We start from the raw sequence: 23556 nt of genomic DNA, 5'->3' as shown, positions 1-23556 counted from the left end.
ATGCTTTGTCTCTTGCATCACTAGAATCCTCTCCTAAATTACATGCAAATTCGTCACACTCCACGCCTAAAACACTCCTCACACGTGATCTCGTTTTACTCGGAGAGTAATACGACCAGTCGAAGATACCCTTTTTGTGCAATGTAAACACTTGAAACAGACACACCTGCAAACTCGTTTGTTCGTTTTGCGATACAATAAAGCCTCGTTAATTCGAAGTTGTAGGGATGCAAAAATGTGACTTTGAAATACATGATTTCGCATTAACTGCCAACTTGTAATTCAGAAGTGCCGTCACAAAATATTCTAAGACCCGTTACTGGAAGCAATTAACATTGATTCACAGTTTAAACCTTTCAAATGCCATGGAAAAGGCTATTTCCATAATGTATCCAGCAATGTGTATTCACAGCATTTAAATATTGCAGTTGGATAACTCGCTAGCAAACATAACCTCATGCAACTTCATTTCGGTTCCGTATTGACTTCAAATACCTAAAATGAAATTCTAAAAGAATTTAATTATATAAAGATGCAGAGAACAATAATAATTATATGAAGTCTAAAGGTCTAAAGAAATTCAAAAGGATCTGAAAACAGTTGGACTTAAAATTATAGATGCAGAGAACAAGAATAAAATTACCACCCTTCTTAAGAATCACAAATTTTCAACTGAAATGATGCACAGAAGGCCTGTAGAATTTCAGATGAATTAAGAACACAGCGATCAGAACGAATGAAGAAACTCGGCAGATAAGAAGAATCAAACAGTACAACCTTCAAAGAAAAAGTGTACGTGGAAGACTCAAGTGGTCCAATGTGGCCAATAAAGTTAATAATAATAATAATAATAAGAAGAAGAAGAAGAAGAAGAAGATTTTTTAATGAGGGATTGTGGAAAATCTTCAAAAGACACTTGTGAAGGGTCCGCACTCCAAAAGTGTGTGGGATTTTTACCCACTAAAAACCACACACCATTTTCCCACGATGTGTATCATCACCCCGGAACCGCTCTCGCATTACTTCAGGGTGATATCGTGCTTTGTCTTTCAGACGTCTTCTTTCTTCATTTCTCCTTTACGAACATTCGTATGCTTCCAAATCCTTCTTCTTCTTCTGATGAAGGACGTTCTCCACGTACACTGCCACGCAATCCCAGGATTCCTGGTTTCGCAGCATCACTGAAATAATATTATCTGTTGTCAATTCTCCTAGTTCAGTTTCCACACATCTTCTCTGAATCGTCCAATGGCCGCATACAAAAAAGGTGTGAAATACGTCATCAATGTCATCACAGTATATGCATGCTGCGTCACTCACTCTGCCCACTTTATTCAGGAATTTCCGGAAATATCCATGCCCTGTTAGAAGCTGCGTGAGGTAGTAATTTACTTCACCATGGGCCCTTTCAACCCAGATATCCAAGCGTGGTATCAGTCGCTTGGTCCATTTGCCTCGAGGGTCACTTTCCCATTTGAGTTGCCATCGCCTCATCCATTGACTGAAGGCACGCTTCTTTGCAGATTTCTTTCCCAGCTCTCCTTGGGTACGCCAGATTTCATGTCACTCCAATGCAAGTAGGTCTATTGGAGCTATTGCTGCCACTGTGAGGATTGCAGGTTCGGAAACCAAGCAGTATGCACATGCAATACGTAAAGCCGCTCTCCATTGTACGGCAGCTATCCTTCTCCGATACCAAGCAAATCTCAAGGATTCAGCCCAGATTTCAGAGCTATATAGGAGCACTGACTGAACCGTAAACATGAGAAGACGTCGTTTACTGGATTTCGACCTTTAATATTTCCCATTAGTCTGCTAAGTGCAGTCATGTATTTTACTGCCTTGTCTGTCGCTCTCTGAATATGATTCCAGAATGTGAGCTTGGAGTCAAGTGTCACTCCTAGATATTTTGTGCTCGCAGATGTTTCAATCACTAACTCTCCAACAGTCATTGGTACAAGAGTTTCGATCTTTTCCTCGTCAGAAGAACTATCTCCGTTCTGTGTTCGGCTAATGTTAGACTGTGGCTCATCATCCATTCTTTTATGCGCCACATCACCTGGTTCAGTTTGATTTGAGCCATTTCAACATTACGAGCTACCATCAAGGCGGCCACATCATCATCGTAGCCCACAAGCTTCGTGTCCTCTGGCATCTCCAAACGTAACAAGCCATCATACATTATGTTCCAAAGATCTGGACCAAGGATCGATCCCTGCGCTGCACCAGCCGTCAGGCATTTGTCTTTTCTCCATCTTCTGTATCATACAACAGAGTGCGATCTTTGAAGTAATCTCTCATTATGCGCATAAGATATTGTGGTAGCTTGAAAGTTTCCTCAAGAGCTACCAACATGTCGCTCCATCTTGCCGAATTGAAGGCATTCTTCACATCCAGGGTCACAAGAAGTGTCAATTTACGGGAATGATGGTTGCCCATTTGTGCCCTTTCTGCTGTATTCACCACCTCCCACACTGCATCTAGCGTCGAGTGTCCTCTCCGAAATCCATGTTGGCGAACAGATAGATCCCCTGCTAGTTGAACTGCTGAGAGGATTCTGGGCTGCAGAAGTTTCTCCAGGCCTTTTCCAGCCGTGTCCAGCATACATAAAGGTCTATAACCGCCAAGTTTTCCTTTGCTGATCAGAACACCGAGCTCGATAGCTGCAGTCACTTAATTGCGGCCAGTATCCAGTATTCGGGAGATAGTAGGTTCGAACCCCACTATCGGCAGCCCTGAAAATGGTTTTCCGTGGTTTCCCATTTTCACACTAGGCAAATGCTGGGGCTGTACCTTAATTAAGGTCACGGCCGATTCCTTGCCACTCCTAGCCCTATCCTGTCCCATCGTCACCATAAGACCTATCTGAGTCGGTGCGACGTAAAGCAATTAGCAAAAAAGAAAACCAGAAAACTAGCTGATCAGAACCAAACGAGCCATTTCCATCTTGTTTCTAAGAGAGCTAATAGCTCTATTCAGCTCTTCTACAGTGAAGAGGGGTATATCATCCAGTTCTTTTTCGTCGTCACAGTCAGTCCTCTCTGGATGGTCTGGGAATAGTGTATCCACAATTTGTTTAATTGTTTGCGGATCCACACTCAGGGTTGAAAATGTCCCGAGTTTCTTCATTACAATCTTATAACCTTGTCCCCTTATAACCTTCTACTTCTTTAGCCAGTGCCCACCATTTATCGGCTTTACTTTTTCTGATTGCATTACGGAGTTCCTTCTTCACTGCCTTGTAATCCACTGTGACTGAGGTATTCTCTTGACTGCCTCTCATCCTCTTAGCCCTGCATCGAAGTCGCAGACAATTCTTTCTCAGTTCAGCAATCTCTTCGGTCCACCAGTACGCCGGGCGCTTGCTATTTCGTGGTCTCCTTCGGGGCATTGAGGTGTTGCATGCTTGATGGATTAGCTGCATAGTGAGTTCAACACATACACCAGCTGCTTCTTTCCCTCTACAAGCAGAACATTTTTCAGTTATGTTCTCCATTCCACCATTCCGTATTACATCAATGAACGTTTCCTTGTCGATACCGGCTACATTCCACCGTGCTGGCCTGCGCAAGATGTTTCGTTCTTGAGGAGATTCCTGGAGCAGTCGAAAGATGATATATTGGTGATCGCTCCCCGTGTAGTTCTCAATCACTTGCCATTCAGAAATCTTAGGCGTAATATCCTCTGATGAAAAGGTTACATCCGGTATTGTTCCCTGGCATCCTGGCCGTCGAAATGTTGGCACATTTCCAATGTTTTTGACCACCAAACCCGTTCTGGCTGCCATCTCCATTATACGACGTCCTCTGGAGTCTGTTTGTGGCATGCCCCATTCCAACGCTTGAGCATTTACGTCACCAGTGACCACTAGTTTTTTTTTTTTCATTCTGCGTATTACATCCTCAAGACCATCAAGTTTCATCTGAAAGTTGGAAACAGATTCATTTGGCGTAAAATAACAGCGTACAATAGTGATTCCCCCAGTCTGTACCCAAACAAAACCGTCATCGCAACCATGCTGTGTTACTGGGACTTTTCCTAGATCTGGTATCCAAATTGCAGCTGTTCCGAGGTTATCCACAAACCACCCTGGATGGTCCCTCTCTTGATATGGTTCGCTAATAATAACGATGTCTACTTCCATCTCGTAAATCAGCTGTGTCATAAGATCGTTAGCTGTTTGACTCCTGTGCATGTTTGCTTGAAGTATTCGCATCATTTACTGTGATTTTTTGCCTTCTCCAGAGGTTCACGAAATATTGCACATGCTCCCGATCCAGGAATGTGATTTCGTTTAGCTTCATTGACAATAATAATAATAATAATAATAATAATAAAGTCCACCTGTTTGATACACTTATGCCATTTAGTAAATGGTCCGTTTTAATTATGCTAGGAGGTGTTGCCAACCTTGACACAAATAAACCCTGCACCCCAATTTCGTGCCTCAATTTAAAAAAAAAAAAATATGCGGGGATTATTTGCGTAAATACGGTACTTTAATATTCTTGTATTACCGTTCAAAATTTAAGTAGGATTACTTAGATAACATATGCATCCAAAATATTCCACAATTTGCAAGCGCAGAAAGTGTGGTTTTAAAACAGTTGCCGAAATGATGATTGAATTTTAGGCCTAATTTCATATAACTCAAAGCAACATTATTTACACTTTAAAATCACACGGGGGGGGGACCAAAATATATCTTCAGATGTAAATATGCACAGTTCCATTCGTTAACAGTTCTGCATTTCTTCTTTAGAATGTAGATTTCAATATTCAATTTTGTTGAGTACTTGCAGTTCAGATGAGGTTCCAACCAACTTATTTCAGTAATTGAGGGTAGACCAAGGTTCACATGTTGCATAGTATTGGGTGACAAATGCAAGGTTTCTCGCCATAAACTTCACCGATACACAAAATTTAGAAATTTAAATCCATTGTGAACATTGCAAATTATCCGTTATCTCATGTAAACCATCAACTTAAACCATTTTTTTTTTTTTTTTTTTTTCCTTTTCAATTCTGGTCTGACGAGAGAGAGCAACTACCTCTTGCTTCCTTCTCTTCCCGCAGCTTGTTACAGACATCTGACATACACAGTGAAGTGCTCTCTGTTGGAGAACTTACAAACTCAAACAAATTCCGTACATGGCTGCAAAGGAGTAACACGTGACTGAGTTAGAGAAATATTAATTTGATACACATGTATAATGTTCATGAAATGTCACAGTTTACAGTCCAGGTATATTATTCATGTACTTCGGGAGGCACATATATTATGTTAAAAAGAAAGTGCTGAGCATAATACTGCTACATCTTCAGTACTGCATAGCTGGTGGCTGAGGCAACTGAAATGTTATTTAAATGCATTGGTACAGCATGTGTACCATTCTGTGCCACACATTATTCATAATCTGTCTGAAGATTATTGAACATGTTGGTGAATAATAGTTGCTCTGAGGACACAAAAGATGATGTTATCCTCTCGTGTAACCTTTACAGTGTACACAAACACAAATGAAACATGATAATAATAATAATACTAATAATAATAATAATAATAATAAGGTAGACTAATAATTTTCAGGCACGATCAAACAATATTGAAAACATACTCACATTTAGCACATGAAAACAACAACCCGTAACACTCAAGTTGGGCAACATGACGACTAAGGGAACGGAGGTGGGAAACGATTAGGACCATACCCAGGCAGTGAGAAGGTATTGGCAGTGCTGGTGAAGTGGAATAAGTGGTGATTCAATTTAAATACAATTTACTGAATGGATAAATATGATAAAAGTAACATTACAATCTGAACTTGCAAAAATGATAATAATGAGAGATTACACTGAATGTACAATTTTCCAGGTGCTAATATTAAGTAACATACAGAATTAACTAGTAAATTTAACAACCTATTGCGTTGCTAAGTAAGAGTACACACTCACAAGGCAGGAAGGGAAAGCTGAAAATAATAAACATAGTACAGAGCCCTTTTAGGAGGCAACCTTTTCAAAAACGTTTCTGAATAAGGAGCTCATCCTAAATGAGAGTATACTAAGAGGACACAAATTTACTAGAGGCAGCCCTAAGGGGGAAATTTACAATTTACATATTTATACAATTTAGAACCAAAGAAAACTGGAATTGAAAATTTTACATATTAAAACAATTTATGAAACCAAAAGGAAAAGGGAACTGCCTCTAAACAGAAATGATATGACTAGCCGCAAGTGATAAGTCATGTGAAATAAAATTTGGCGATTGAGAGAAAAACGGGTAAGCTCCTGAGTTAAAGAAAAATTAAATTGAACACTGCATTTGAAAATTACTACCCAAAAAAGAAATAGGCAGTGCTTACCTGATAGGGGGGGGCCAAGAGACCCATCATCTGGAGGAGGCAACCTCTCACATTGCTGGCCAAACAAGTAAGACGGACAGAATGAGTTCGGCTCTGGCCAAGAGCTCCGTGGCCAGAAATGGTGAAATCGCAGAATTACAATGAGCACCCCACATTTCTATCTTCCGCTAATAGCAAATAGTGTTATTATTGCCAATGAGGGCCCAGAAAAATCTGCTGAATAAATACCACGTGTAGCTTCGAGAAATTTTCAAACTGATACAACTGGAAATTCCTCGAAGCATCCTACCAGATCTGGCATGTGCACCACACCGTGCCCCACAAGTTTTTTTATGTTAACTTGAGATGTTCATAAGACCTAATAACATTTTTCATAATAACCTAATTATTTTGAAGAAGTGTCAGAGTAAATAAATAACCCTAGATATCTTTTACATACAGAAAACATTTTTTTTAAACCAAGTTCCCTATTAAATATTACACACACATTCACTTTTTTTTTAGAGTCCAACAAATAAACATATAAACATACAAGATCACACAATTATTCTACATCCCCCACAGTCCAATTTTCCAAGGTCAGATAAATATTTTATAATCTCTACATTCTCCCCGCCTTAAAATTCGAGCATAGCTCGATTAAAATAATTTTATTACACTTTCATAGCAGTCCAGTTTCTGCATTGGATTTTCAAAAAATTGAAATGTCACTTTTATGTCCACTGACAAGACATCCACTGATTTCTTCATGACGTTTGACACGAGAAGTTGTTGTGTAGTTCTTACTTTATTTACATAGTAGAAGGTTCTACTGCTGACCACTAGTTACTTCTGACCATGTGACTGATGACTCGGCTGATGCCACCAATCTCCATATTAATTCAGTTCAAACTGGGTTCACAAGCAAGTAGTCCTGCGGTTCATCCATACTTTGAACCATCTGGTACCAGGCAACAAAATAGGGCACACTCTAGCACAACTGGCATTATCAGGACATCTGGCTGCTGAGTTGTGGTGTTGGATGACATATCCAAAACATATGATGTACCCTACCAATAGGCACATCAAGTATTGTCAGATAAATATGCAACAGTCATTATCTGGATATCTGGTGTTGGACGATAGTCGCCAACACACAGAAGGTGCCTCTCAACTAGGCACATCAGGTTGTTAGGTTGGAACAGGTTGTCGTCACCTGGACGTCTGGGCACTGGGTTGCGATGTAGAACGGCAGAGCACAAGAAATTCATGTGCCCCTCCCCTAGGCACGGCAGGTAGAAACAGGGATTGCAGCCCCCTCTGGCCAATGTAACATAAATTCAGATGCAGCAGACAGGGAATTTCAAGAGCTAAAACTACCCGATTGGACAAAATCTTCGAGGCACCTTACTGGTGTCTCAATGACCTCCATCGGGGGGGAGATCCCCTCCCACAGACTTGGGCCTACCCCGGCCTTCGCCCTCCCACCCCTTCCCCTGAAGCAACCATTATAAATAATTTCAAATAAAAAAAGTGAAAGACTAAAAAAAAAATCTGCCAGAGTTTACCCTTATTCCAAATATTTTACCAGAATCACTAGTTATGAATATGAAAATCTTAATTTTACCCAAAAGACACACTAAATTATACCTAGCATGGTCATAAATGACCATTCTCATTACAACTAAGACAACTCCTAATTAAACTATTAACTATCAGATCCGAAAAGATTGCTGGCCAGCATATTAACTAGAATTTTGCCAACAACTAATTCTTTATAACTACCCAAATGTCTTAAATAGTTTCTAAGGTATCATCTCATAACTAGGGTATCTTAACTTGAAAGAAATGAACGCGACTGATCCTCTTTTTTTCAGGATCACTGACTAATAATGACACAGGGGTTAAAAATTTCAATATAGTTCAGGGACCTCGAAATCTGGGGGATAACTTACTAATGACATGGTCTGCAGCACTGCTGATGGGATGAGTCTTTACATAAACCTGCTCACCCACAGCCAGGTTGTGCAGTCTTCGCCAGTGATTGTAGTTATGTTGAACTTTAGCGTAATAAAACTTCAAATTTTACGTGCACTGTGCCCAGCAGCACGGATCGTTTCTGGATTAGCGACATCAGGCAGAAGATCGTTAATGGATCACAGATTAGAAAGTGGAGAATTAGGGGTAAACGCGAGCATCAATGAAGCAGGAGTTTGCTTATGACTTTCATAAACGGCAGTGTTGAAAGCAAATGATAAGTGATGAATCCCACTTAGAGTGGTCAGAAGAATGGTAGGCAATAAAAGCAGATCTTAGATTTCTTGCATAATAAGGGGTAGTCATTACATGAGAAATAGATAAGTCAAAACAGAAATTATGTAATTGCACAGATGTAAAAGCTCTAGCGTTGTCACTCACCAAAAATTGACAGGGTCCAAATGAAGCAAAGATCAGTTTCAAGCAAGAAATTGTAGTACTAGCATTAGTCATATGATTTGGGAACAGCCATGTAAAACGTGAGAAAGCATCAACACAAGTATGAAACGATGGCTGGTACATGATCTCGGAAAAGGACCAATGAAATCTACAAACAATCTCCCCATCGGGCGAGAATCTTGCTCAGATGACAACAGACCTAGGCGAGTATTAAGAGCAAGTTTACTACTATTACAGATTTTATAAGATTTGACCAAGATGCGGATTTCACCATCCATGGATTTCCAAATGAAATGTTTACAGATTTTCTCTCTAGTCCTGAACACACTGAGGTGTCCACTGACAGGGGATTTATGGAAATATTTGAAAAGAGCAGGAACCAAATTAGCTGGAACAACAATTTTGGGGTCTCTACAACCACGAGCGGGACAACACAGAACACCATTCTTAATGACATATGGTTTGATATGTTTACCACACTTAATCCTGTCAATAATAGCCTTCAATTTAGCATCATCTTCCTGATGTTTAGCAATATCTTTGAACAGAAAAGGGGAATTTGTCAGAACTACATGAATAAAGGCCGAAACTTGTTCAGTAGAGGGATCTGCGGGCTCTGATTAAGGATCAGAACTGCCAGGATATAACATCCTACTGAGACAGTCAGCAACAACATTTTCAGTGCCATAAATATGACGAGCTTCAAAATGAAAAGCTGAGATGGGTACTGCCCAACGTGCAAGACGACCAGTTCTTCTTGGTTTGGCCAGTACCGAACTCAATGCCTGATTATCCATTTCAAGATCAAAAGGTAGTTGTTCAAGATACATTGTAAATTTTTCCAAATAGAAAACAACAGCTAAGGTTTCAAATTCATAGATTGAATAATTGCGTTCATTAGGGTTTAGACTACGGGAAGCATAAGAAATTGGGCAATGTCCATCTTCAAATTCCTGAAGGAGAACACCATTTATACCTGTAGTGTGAGGCATCAGTTTGAAGAATGAACGTTTAGAAAAATCTGGCATCGCCAGCACAGGAGTGTTATACAAGGCAGATTTCAGGTCATAGGAACCTTCAAGTTGGGCATCACCCCACTCAAATTTAGCATCTTTTGTCCTCAAGGCATTTAATGGGGCTGCTCTTTTAGCTAAATTGGGGATGAATTTACGGAAGAAATTGACCATGCCAACGAACCTAGCTAAAGTCTTGACATCTTTATGGGTGGCAAAATTTTGAATAGCTGCCATATGAGACTGGTCAATAGAGACACCCTTTTCAGACACAATATGCCCTAAGAAGGACATCTAGGAATGCACAGCTGTGAGCTCGCATCCGGGAGATAGTGGGTTCAAACCCCACTGTTGGCAGCCCTGAAAATGGTTTTCCATGGTTTCCCATTTTCACACCAGGCAAATGCTGGGGCTGTACCTTAATTAAGGCCACGAGCACTTTCTTCCCATTCCTAGGCCTTTCCTGTCCCATCATCGCTATGAGACCTATCTGTGTCGGTGCAACATAAAACAAATAGCAAAAAAAAAAAAAAAATTGGACAACTGGGGCTGTGCTAAAGTAACTTTGGTAGCCTTAAGGTTTAGTCCTGCTTTACAGAGTCTTTCAAGGACTTCATTGAGATGAACAAGGTGCTCTTCAAAGGTTTCACTAAAAATAACTAAATTGTCCAAACAATTATATACAAATTTGTATTTAATATCTGACAAAACATTATCTAGCTGCCGAATAAGGACCGCAGCGCCCATGGCGAGGCCAAATGGCATGCACTCAGATTCATAGAGGTTCCAATCAGTAGCAAAAGCAGTGAGGTGCTTTGATTCTTCAGCAAGAGGCATCTGATAATATGCCTGATTCAAATCAAAAGCGGTAAAAATTTCGGCATTAGTAAACCAAGAGAAACAAGAGTGTAAGTCAGGAAGAGGAACAGATTGAAGCCCAACTCTCTTATTTAACATTTGTCCCAGCGGTTTAGGGACAAGAAATATAGGAGAAGAATAAGCAGATTTAGAGGGATGTATTACACCATCAGCAAGCATTTGATCGATAATACAGTTAAGGGATTTCATCTTAGGAGGTGACAACCAATACAGAGGAGAACAAACAGGTACATTGTCAGTTACTTAAATTTTATATTCCAGAACATTGGTTACACCCAACTTATCGGTAAACACATCAGGAAATTTATCACAAAGATTCCTAAGTTGGTTGGCTTGATCGTCAGGCATACGATCGAAGTCAAAAGCTTTGAGTTCACCCGTGTTTTCAGAAACAGCATTGACATGATAAGGAAGAATAGGGGAACAATTACACAAGGTAAAGATCCAAATGGAAAATTTAAACTGGAACTTATTGTACTGAAGGTCCAATATCATACGAGTTTTGGCAATAAAATTTGCACCCAGAATGAAAGGATAAGATAAATCTTTCACCACTAGCACGGGCATTTTCCGGGTGAAATTATGGATTCTAATTTTGACATTGAGACATCCAATCACATTCAAGGAATTAGAATTAGCCGTATGGCAGGTTAAAGATACTGGCTTTAAAGAAGGGAACTTACAAACATATTTCATGCAGTTATACCAATTTTCACTCATCAAGGTGAGGCTACTTCCAAAATCAACCAAAGCACAGACATGTTCATTGTTCACCTCTAAGCATATGTAAGGTAATTTACAAGGAGGAATAGCAGAAATACCACAAGGTTGTGGGAAATTAACACTAGGGTCAGACTGAGGCTTATCATCAGCTACAGGATTGTGTAAGTCATTTTCTAACCGACAGCGATAACAGACAAAACATAAAGCTACACTATGAGATTTGGCAGAAGAATTGGCAGTTAGTCATCTAGAATTACCGAGCTCGATAGCTGCAGTCGCTTAAGTGCGCCAGTATCCAGTATTCAGGAGATAGTAGGTTCAAACCCCCACTGTCAGCAGTCCTGAAAATGGTTTTCCGTGGTTTCCCATTTTCACACCAGGCAAATGCTGGGGCTGTACCTTAATTAAGGCCACAACCGCTTCCTTCCCACTCCTAGCCCTTTCCTGTCCCATCGTCGCCGTAAGACCTATCTGTGTCGGTGCGACGTAAAACAACTAGCAAAAAAAAGTCATCTAGAATTACCATTGCCAGGACACCCAGAGCCAGAAGAATTGTGAGAACACTGGCTAGAAAAATGTCTATTTGACCCACAGTATCTGCAAGAATTATTCAGGGAAGAAACTCTACACACATTAGGGTCTGAATTGCCTAAGGGCTAAATCTTAGGACAATTCCTCTGAAAATTTTCAAGTTGACCACCTGCGGCAGGTTTTGAATTGCCTAAGGGCCCAATCTTAGGACAGTTCCTTTGGAAGTGATCAGTGGAGTCACAACTGTAGCATGCACATGAATTACGTGGCTTGGAAGAAGACAAAGCGGTACTAGTGTCTTGAGAAGACATGCTCATAAGAGGAGGAGCTAACGCAATGCGTACCTGGTCGGCATACCTAATGCCTCCGGCAGAAATAGTTATAGCTTTCAATTGAGCGAAAGTAGCTGGTCGCAGTGACAGAGCAAGATACGACCGATAATTAGGAGCAAGACCCTCAACAATGCTAGCAACCATTTGAGACTCAGAATAGTTGAGCATAAAAATCCTAGCATTGAACTTAAGGGCCTGAATATATTCAGACAATGTTTCGTACAAATGCTGCACTCGGAAATAATGCTTTTGCACCAAAGAAGACAATGCATGGGATAGAATGAATAACTCAAGTGCATGGGCATGAAACTGGTCCACTGTCCACTTGTCGGAAATGGCTCTTATAATATGCTCAGAAAGAGCTCCAGATACATGTGGATATAAGACTTGGAAGAAATTATCACTACTTAAAGAGTATACAATACCCTGATCTTTAAATTCAACCAAGAAACGTGGAAAGGAAATGATCTCATCAATTGAATTAGCGGTGAACTTTGATGCACCCTTAAATACAGCAGTTAATGGGTGAGCTGAATAAGAAAAAATTTCAGAAACAGCAGGTGTATTAGGTGCCTGAGAAGGACCAGATTGGTTCTGGGAAGGTATAACATTTTTATAGTAATCTTGGTTCGAACGCCCTTGGGAAAAGTTTGGAGTACTGAAAGTGAGGTTAGGACTGCAGTTAGATTGCAACAAAACTGGCGCAGATATTGATTCGCATCTGCAAACATTTTTGCACATTTGAGAAACTACCAAAGCGTTTGATACAGATGACACTTGGACGTGTGGATATCTTTGCATTATTGGAATAGAAACAGGTTTGGTTGCAGCAAAAGGTTGAGACAAAGACACAGATGAACTAACAGGTGCCATAGGAATAAGAGACATACCAACTTGTGTAAAAGAATCATTACTGGTATTACTCATGGGCAGAGAAGCACTTGTAAATATAGCAGGAGAAGATTGCAGGGGAACATTATCATAAGTCACCACTGTGCTAGTTTGTGAAGCAGTAGATACAGAGATAGTCTCACTGTCACAGGATTCTGATGGAGCTGACACATAAACTACAGAACTGGAGCTAGGCAATGCATTGCCTTCCAGCAAGTCTACTAGTTTATCAAAAATGCCAGAAAACTGTGATAATAACAATTCACACTCCTGTCGCTCGTTTGCATATAAATTAAGAGCTAACAGGTCGCGAATCCTGACCACATAATGCTGCACTTGGGCTTTCACACGTGTTAATTAAGCATTAGACGGTTCCGGGGAACAAAAAGACAAATTAATAGCTTCAAATTCAGTAAGTTTATCTCTAACGATTGTCAAAGATGCGCACACTTTGTCTGTTAGATAACTCTGGGACTGATACCGTATATTAAGCAATTGCTTTAACAGGCTCGTGTCACCTCTAACCCTTCCTGTCGAATTCAATTTACGAAGACGAAGTTTGTAAACTAATTCCTCCTTCCTCAAATGGAAAGGGACAGGGATAGCACGAGACATGTTGACTAAGCAGCAGTATTTGATAATACTTTAATTAAATTTTAGGTTATAATCACCATCAATTTCCCTTCTTCAGCAACCATGCTCTGTTACCATTATGTAACCTTTACGGTGTACACAGACACAAAAGAAACATGATAATAATAATTAAGGTAATGAGGTAGACTAATAATTTTCAGGCACGATCAAACAATATCGAAAACATACGCACGTTTAGCACATGAAAACAACAACCTGTAACACTCAGGTTGGACAACATGACGACTAAGGAACGGAGGTGGGAAGCAGTTAGGACCATACCCAGGCAGTGAGAAGGTATTGGCAGTGCTAGTGAAGTGGAATTAGTGGTGATTCAACTTAAATGCAATTTACTGAATGGATAAATATGTTAAAAATAACATTACAATCTGAACTTGCAATAATAATAATAATAATAATAATAACAAGAGAATTACACTGAACGTACAAATTTCCATGACGCAAATTTAACATAATTTTAAGGAGGAACATTACACTGAACGTACAATTTTCAGGTACTGATATTAAGTAACATACAGAATTAACTAGTAAATTTAACAACCTATTGTATTGCAAAGTAAGAGTACACGCTACAAGGAAGGAAGGGAAAGCTGAAAATAATAAACATCTTAGTACAAAGCCCTTTTAGGAGACAACCTTTTCAAAAATGCCTCTGAATAAGGAGGTTGTCCTAAATGAGAGTATGCTAAGAGGACACAGATTTGCTAGAGGCACCCCTGAGGGGGAAATTTACAGTTTACATATTTATACAGTTTAGAACCAAAGAAATCTGGAATTGAAAATTTTACATATTAAAACAATTTATGAAACCAAAAGGAAAAGGGAACTGCCTCTAAACAAAAATGATATGATTAGCCGCAAGTGCTAAGTCATGTGAAATTAAATTTGGCGACTGAGAGAAAAATGGGTAAGCTCTGGAGTTAAAGAAAAATTGAATAGAACACTACATTTGAAAATTACTACCCAAAAACAAAATAGGCAGTGCTTACCTTATAGGGGACCAAGTGGCCCATCACCTGGAGGAGGCAAGCTCTCACGTTTCTGGTCAAACAAGTAAGACGAACAGAATGAGTTCGGCTCTGTCCAAGAGCTCCGCGGCTGGAAATGGTGAAATTGCACCAATTGCAAATAGTTTTTATTATGGCCAGTGAGGGCCCAGAAAAAACTGCTGACAAAATGCCGCGTGTAACTTTGAGAAATTACCAAACCTGATGAAACCGGAAGTTCCTTGAAGCGTCCTGCCAAAACTGGCACATGCACCACATTGTGCCCCACAAGTTTTTTATCTTATCTTCAGATGTTCGTAAGACCTAATAAAATTTTTCATAATAATCCAATAATTTTGAAGAAGTGTAAGAGTAATTAAATAACCCTAGATATCTTTACATGCAGAAAACATAAAAAAACCAAGTTCCCTATAAAATATCACACACACAGTCACTTTCTTGTTAGAGTCCAACAAATAAATATATGAACATACAAGATCACACAATCATTCTACATCCCCCACAGTCCAATTTTCCAAGGTCAGATAAATATTTTACAATCACTACATCTCGTATATTTCGGGAATGTTTGTAGGTGTGTCATTTATTTTGAAAAGTGATTCTTTTAACGTCAAAATCAAATCAAAATCTCTTTATTTGCAAATGAGGTGTCTACCTCGGTGGCAAATGGTACACTAAAATACATTATTGTCAAGCACTAAATTTTAAATTAACAAGAGAAGATTTTTTTTTCTAGAATACAACAATATACAATTTATGCTAACAAATTTTTCTATTAAACAAACAGATCATCCTTAATAAATTTATATTGTTTACAAAATTCTACTTATAATATCTTCTATACTTACAAACATAGTCAACTCATATACAGTATGTGGAATTACTTCAAATAATACTTTGCAACTGGTATAAGATTAAAATTTACATTACATTTATTTACTTTCTTTTTTTTTTTTACCAATTTTGGAACCTAAGTAGCATAACGACCTGCTGCGTCAACCAGAGCCCCCTTTTGCCACCACTTTTCAGAGTTCCTGAAGAGCCTTCACAGCTACCGTAGCGGTCCCAGGGCCCTCGAAGTCCCCACTGTACTTCACCCCTACAGACAGTCCCCTACTTTGGCTGTCCAAACTCCATGGATCAGGGGATGGAATAAATTTTTTTTAACATACATTTTTTTATTATTTTACAGTAGCCTGCACTGGTCGAATGCCCTCTAACATTTCACTTATTTTCCCTGTTGCTGTTTATTCTCTTCTTGAATTCCTGTACAGATTTTGGAAAAGGATCAAACACTACCCCTGGTAAACTGTTCCACTCCTTCACACCCTTCCCAATGAATGAAAATTTACCCCAGTCGCTTCTGCTAAAATTCCTTCTAATTTTATACTTGTGGTCAGTTCTGCCAATATAATTATTTTCCAACTGAAGCCTCTCACGGATTTCTCCCCATGCTTCTTCTCCTGTATAGACTCTATATAATCCTGTAAGTCTAGTTTTCTCCCTTCTCTTACTTAAAGTTTCCCACCCAAGTTTCTCTAACATTTCTGATACACTACTGTTTCTCCTGAAATCCCCTGTTACAAATCTTGCTGCTTTTCTCTGCACACTATCTATTTCTTTTATTAGGTATTCTTGGTGAGGATCCCAAACACTGTTTGCATATTCCAATAATGGACGAACCATACTTAAGTAACTTTTTTCTTTTAATTCTATGTTGCATCCTTTAAGTAGCCTCATTATGACATGTAACGACCTGTACGCTTTCCCAACAATGTCATCAACATGACCCTTCCAGTGCAAATTACTTTCAAATCTCACACCTAAGTATTTGCACTTGCCATCTTTTGGGATATCTACCTCATCCAAAGTATATTCAAATTCAGTTTTAAAGCTCCTGTTTGTAAATGTTGTAACAGTTGATTTGCCTCCATTAACCTTCATATTATTTTCTTCAACCCACTGTTGGATACTTTCAAGGTCCCTTTGTAATTCTGAACAATCCTCAATATTGTTTATTTCCCTATAGACAATTATATCATCTGCATACAATCTTATTTTTGATGTTATATTGTTCCCTAAATCATTTGTGTATATTAAGAAAAGTAACGGACCAATTATACTACCCTGTGTGATTCCCTTCCAAACTTTCTCTTCCTGCGATATATTATTTCCTACTTTGACTTTCTGAACCCTTGAATTTAGAAATACCGGGCGAGTTGGTCGTGCGCGTAGAGGCGCACGGCTGTGAGCTTGCATCCGGGAGATAGTAGGTTCGAATTCCACTATCGGCAGCCCTGAAGATGGTTTTCTGTGGTTTCCCATTTTCACACCAGGCAAATGCTGGGGCTGTACCTTAATTAAGGCCACGGCCGCTTCCTTCCAACTCCTACGCCTTTCCTATCCCATCGTCGCCATAAGACCTATCTGTGTCGGAGCGACGTAAAGCCCCTAGCAAAAAAAAAAAAGGAAAAGAATTTAGAAATGTTGTTATCCAGCATATAACCCTTACGTCCAATCCTATTTCCTCCAATTTCTTTAATAATATTCCATGTTCCACTCTATCAAAGGCTTTGGAAAGATCTATGGCTATGCAATCTAACTGGCCTCCTGAATCCAACTGATCTGATATGTCCTGCTGAAATCCCACCAGTTGTGCCTCACAAGAAAATTTCTTTCTAAATCCATACTGGCTCCTCATGAACCAATTTTTATCATCACATATCCCTCTGATGTACTTTGCTATTAAACTCTCCAGTATTTTACAAACTATACTGGTCAGGCTGATTGGTCTGTAGTTCTCTGGTTTCCTTTTATCACCCTTTCCTTTATAAATTGGTATTATTATAGATTCCTTCCATTCTTTTGGTATTACACTATTATTTATGACATAATCAAAGAGAAATTTTAAATAAGGCACTATGTACCACCCCATTGTCTTTAATACCTCCCCAGTAATTTGATCACTTCCTGCTGCTTTTCCTTGCTGAAGCAGTTGGATTTCTCTCAAAATATCTTCATTTGTGAATGAGAAGCTTCTTGTTTCCCTATGTGTCTCTCCCTCTCTATCTTCTGTTACTGTTTCCAACTCCTGACATTCTTCTACTGAATCTCTGAATTCCCTACTAAATAGATTTGCTTTCTCAATATCTGTTGAATAGTGTTCACCCCCTTCTCCCACCATTGTAGGAATTAAGATACATTTTCCTTTTTGATTCCTAATATATGAATACATCTTTTTCCATTTCCCTTTGTGGTCATTAGCCTCTTGAAGTATGCCATTCATATATTTCTCTTTTTCACTCTATTCAGTTCCCTCATTAGCTGTTTTCTAGTTTCTCTATTCTCCCTACCCTCTTTGATTTTCCTGTTTACTATTCTACATTTTCTTTTTAATTTCCTTATTTCCCTTGTATAATAAACAGGGTCTGAGGTCATTTTACCCTTCTTAACAGGTACAAATCTCTTCTCTCCTTCCCAAACGATTCCTTTAAATTTAGCCCAAAGTGTATCCACATTACTCCCCTTCACTTATCCAACAACTGAATTGTGATTTAAGGTAAGTCCCAAATTCATCAACTTTAGTTTTTCTGTATAATTTCTTGTCTTGTGTGACCCTCCTATTAAGCATTTTTGGTACAAGTCCTACATCCATTATTACAGCCCTATGGTCACCTATTCCTTCAATTACCTCAGTTTTATCAACAATTTCCCATGGTTTAACCAAGAATACATCTAGCAAGTTGTTGAGACGAGTCGGTTCTTGTACTACTTGTGTAAATCCTCCCTCCCAAATTAACTTATTTGCCAGTTTCTGTTCATGGGCTTCACTTGCAGCTCCATTCCATTCAACTTCAGGCAAGTTTAGATCTCCCCCAATTATTACCATATCATTATTATTGTTTTTATGAGTATAATGTATTATTTTCTCAAATATTTCCATGTCTCTTTCCTCTCTTCCAGGCCTATATGTTCCTATAATTCCCACCTCCTTCATATTATCACAAACTAATTTTATCCCTAATATTTCATCCCTTTCATCGGTAAACCATTCATGTGAACAATAATTTTCCTTCACCAGAATAAACACCCCCCCACCCTTTTTATCTCGTCGGTCTCTACGATAGACTGTGTACCCTTCTGGAAATACTTCTCTATTACCCACTCCTCTCAACCATGATTCTACTCCTATCAACACATCAGTCTCATAAGATTCCATCAATGTACTGAATTTTATTTGTTTATTTACTACACTCTGACAGTTTACCAAGAGCAATCTCAGACCCCCTTCCTCCCTAAAACTTGACTGTTGTAATTGGGTAACATTTGACTCATGAGTTGAGAACGTCCCTGGAACCCAGATCTTTGTACATAGATCTTGATGTAAAGATCTGGGTTTTCTGGCAAGTTTCCCTGTATATGCCAATTTAGTGGTATGGGTTTTCTTAAGTGCATATTAGTTTGCAAATCTCTGTTGATAATTGTTGCAATTTGTCTACAGAGAGTTGCTTTTCCATTACCATTCAGATGTAACCCATGCCTAGTGAACATTTGCGTGCCAAGACCTAAAGTATCTACTACATAGACATTTCTAAAACTCTTACTTAATCTCTTAATTTTGATATTTACATGCCCCATACATAGGCACCAGGGCTAGTAAAATCCATGCAACAGGAAGGGAACAGGCATGAAGTTCAATGAGACATTAGTTCACCTCCAAAGTGTTGTTGCAGAACGGTAAGTGACTCCCCCCACATTGTGGGCTGTAGCTCCATCTTGCTACATCCATTGTTGTTGGAGGGGTATGTTCCTGGCACTACAAAAATAGCACAAATCCTGCCTGAATGGAATTAATAATAAGGTCTCTGTAGACTACCTGGTCCACTGTTTTTACATTCTGTGCAACATCATTGATGAAATAAAGACCCATTATTCCATGACCAGAAATGACACACCAAATCGTAATCAATGCACTGTTTATTGGTTCCTGTATAATGACCTCGGACCATTCAAACCCTAAAACATGAGTTGTTTGACGGTTGATGTAGCCATCAAGGTGAATTTGACTTTCATATGAAGCCATATGTTGCAGAAGAAATCAGGATCCTCATAATATGTCGTAGACAACACTCGGCTGCAATACTGTAATTGGGCTTGGTTTTCCTTTCCTGTTAGATGCTGAGCAACTTGAATGTGGTAGGCAACTCTAGACTGCACTTTGGGTACTGTAACTTGTTGGAGAAGTCGTCCATGATTCTCATTGACATAAGACTGTTCCATATATGTATCCTATCTTCCATTCTCAGTTCAATACAGACAAAAATGAAATTCCTAGATTTAAATTTATACTGTATATTGATTTCGCAGAGAATTAATATTGATGTGCCTCTGAAACTCAGTCAGTCCAACTGATGAAAATATAAAATTATTTTCTGTTATAACCACTTGCTTCTCTTGTCAATATTTTCCTTGAAAATTAGGGTATTTCATACAGTGCTCAAAAACTGGTTTGCATATTACGATTTCACACAGTATGTATCATGGTACATCATACGTATTTACAACATGCATTGTAGGCCAGTGTCTGAGACACAGTGATGCTAGACCCAGATCAGGTTTTGTATTTATCTAATGGGAGATAGTTTAACATGACTTGTAAGGTCCATGGTGTATAACATAAACATGGCAAGTAAGTTTTCCTACTGCTGCATTCAAATTGAGACATTGATGCAATAAGGATGGCAAAAAGTGAATATCACTGCTCATGTTGGAGTGAGTCAGTGTGGTGTCTCCATAGTTTAGAAAAAGTTCCAGGAGACACAAACTGTTGCTGATCGACAATGGATTGGATTTATTAATTTGACCGTTTTTATGCATGGGAGATTGATATTTGTTGCTTTCTGCACATCATAGGCTCACTGCTACTGCCACCTCATTCCATCAGGATTTTCGGAGGGCCACAGGAGTGAGTGTGTCAGATCAGACAGTCCAAAATTAGCTGGACAATAGCGAACTGACATCAAGGAGGACTGTGCCAAAAGCTCCTCTTAAACCACACCAAAGGGTAGCTCGTGTGAAGTGGGCAACAACTCGTAAACCATGGCATCAGCAACTGTGCAAGGGTTCCCTCTTTTCTAATGAGGTCACTATAAGCTCTCACCCATATAACAGGAGTTTTAAAGTGTAGAGATGATCCAGTGAGAGAAACAAGCCCTTCATCCTGGAAAGCCATTAGCAGCAAGGGGTTCTGTAATGTTTCAGGGTGGGATCATGTTTGGTCGATGTACGACTCTAATTCCTATCCAGGGTAACATGATTGGGAAGTATACGGAGACAACATCCTCCATCCTGTAGTCACAGGACTTGCTGCCATGCTATATGAAGGCTTTTCACTAGTGAATGACAGTGCTCATGCCATCGAGCCAGAGCGACAATCAGTTCCTTGAGATGCATGGTGTACAGCAAATGGTGTGGCCTGCATATTCTACAGACGTAAACTGCCCACTGTCCTAATCTTCCTCCTAATATTCAGCAACTTACTGAAGCTGCTTACCAAGAGTGGGACAACCTGTCCAAAACAAGTATGCTTCAGTGTGTTCAAGCATGCCTCAGGGCTCAAGGTGACTGTAGTCAGTATTGATCTAACTCACAATGAATGATAATTTTGTGTTCAAAATCCCACATTATGAACTTGTTGACTTTCTTGCATTTCAGTTGCTTGTGCACAGCTCACTGCATGTCACTTTTCTTTGTATATGCCCTTTGTAAAGTATAATGCACATACATGCACATACTGTACCAAAATAAAAATGCATTAAATGAGAATATGCAGTCCTATTTTTTGAATACTGTATTATGTAATGCTTTTGTTTCTAAAACCTTTTCTCTCCTTTTTTTTTTAGATGTCCAGCCCATTGGTGATAATTTAATGGCGTAAGTGATATGTTATAATTATTTTTCATATTTATAGATTTAAATTTTCTCATTCTGCTTTCTCCATTATTGGAGGCTGCCAGTATTGGCAAAGCTTACAAAATAATTAAGCAATAAAGTTATATTTAAAAATATAATTAATTTAGATTAATCTACATGATAGCAAAATTATATTAAAACTGCACAAGAGAACTGATAATTTCCTTTGTAGACCATGATTAGGATGACCAGAGGCAAATAGAAAAAAAGGAGGACAAAACTATTTTAAAAAGGAGAACGATGCTGGAAAAAAGAGGACACAGAAATCCTCCACTGGGAGTCTGAATTTAGACTTATAAACAAAATTTATCATTTCCATATTATACAGTACATTCTTACAAAATTGAAATAATGAAACTAATTTGCACGCCTTGCTGGTACTTTTCTGAATATTCAGTTGCCTTCAGTAGCTCTAGCGTATCTTAATATACTTATAAATGAAACACATTTAAATTCCTTTAGATTATATTCAACAATTTAGAGGATTTTCACAGATTCTACTTTGAAACAGTTCCTGTTATCATTCCATTATTCTGAGATCTATGAGAAAATCTTTTTACATTTGCGTTGTGGCCTGGTATAGAAACATATATTCTGAAAGTTTTGAATAACTCTGAACTGCAATCAACTGACTTACGTGAATTTGGAATACTTTTCCCATTTCTGACTACAAGGGCCATTACTACTCTCATTCAGGAATACTTCGAAACTGCAGAACTGCAAAAGACTTCACATCATCAGTGTGAAAGGATTTAGACTTACCTTGCAAATACAGAATACATTTTTCAACATCAAATAATCAATATCACTTTTGAGTGCCATCCATTTAAAACAGACTTCCTTCAAATCCTGGTTATCTCCTGCCGCATGTCACGTTGTCAGCAGTCATACACTAACATAGCAGTGTTCTGGTGGCATTATGCTGAGAGAGATGCATGCAGTATGCAGAGTGGTAAATAGCATCTATTATCTAGTACATGTCTAGATTAATCACATGTACTGTATATCCATAATCACATTTCTGTATTTTGATACTATATTGATGATGATGTCGCATAATGAAGAATACTTGTAAAAACGAAGTAGTAAAACAGATTACCCCAAAATAAACATATTCTGAAAGAAGGACATTTCAGGTTTTTAAAATAATCCATCCAAGTGCCGGACGGTGGTCTAAAAAGGAGGACATATCCAGATAATAGAGGACATCAGGTCACCCTAACGATGATGCTTATGAAGTCCACATTAGCTACATAAATGTTTCCCTTGTAACTAAAATAATCATTTACCATTAAACATGACTGAAAATCTAATGAATACAACATAGCATGACTGAACTGAATTACTAGGACTCCAAGAAAATTCAGTTCTTTTTCTGGTGCCATCTCATCACAGAAGGTAGATGACCATCATGGAGCAAGTTTTCCTATTTCGTGTTTCCTGCATAAGAGTTGTAGCATTTTGATTGTCAAACCACTGTCGGAGTTTCTGCATCTAGGATAATATTCTTCATCCATATCCTCGTTTCCTTGCTACAATTACTTGTATCAGGCTGTATTTTTCAGTTTGGAAGGTGTGACTCTTATGTTTTGTGGGTGTTAAGATTTCCTGGCTTCAAGGAGTACCTCCTCATCTGTGACATAGCTGTCCATAGGATCTTGAACATTCTATGATACATCCACATTTCACAGGCGTGCAGTTGGTTCATTGACAAAGCTTTTTGTGTCCATCCATACTAGTGTCCATTCTTTGACATGGTAGATGCACCTGT

At 38.8% G+C, this 23556-nt stretch overlaps 1 long non-coding RNA gene across 1 annotated transcript in view; it reads left to right on the top strand.

The window, feature by feature from the left end:
- LOC136875917 (uncharacterized) overlaps positions 1-23556 on the top strand; it is an 86361-nt gene that overhangs the window by 33502 nt on the left and 29303 nt on the right. The window contains exon 3 of the long non-coding RNA XR_011018417.1: positions 21716-21746. This is a non-coding gene — a long non-coding RNA (uncharacterized lncRNA). The remainder of the gene's footprint in view (positions 1-21715; positions 21747-23556) is intronic.

The sequence above is a fragment of the Anabrus simplex genome, chromosome 6, assembly GCF_040414725.1.
Source record: "Anabrus simplex isolate iqAnaSimp1 chromosome 6, ASM4041472v1, whole genome shotgun sequence".
NCBI lineage: Eukaryota > Metazoa > Arthropoda > Insecta > Orthoptera > Tettigoniidae > Anabrus > Anabrus simplex.
This window is presented reverse-complemented; position numbering and strand designations above follow the sequence as displayed.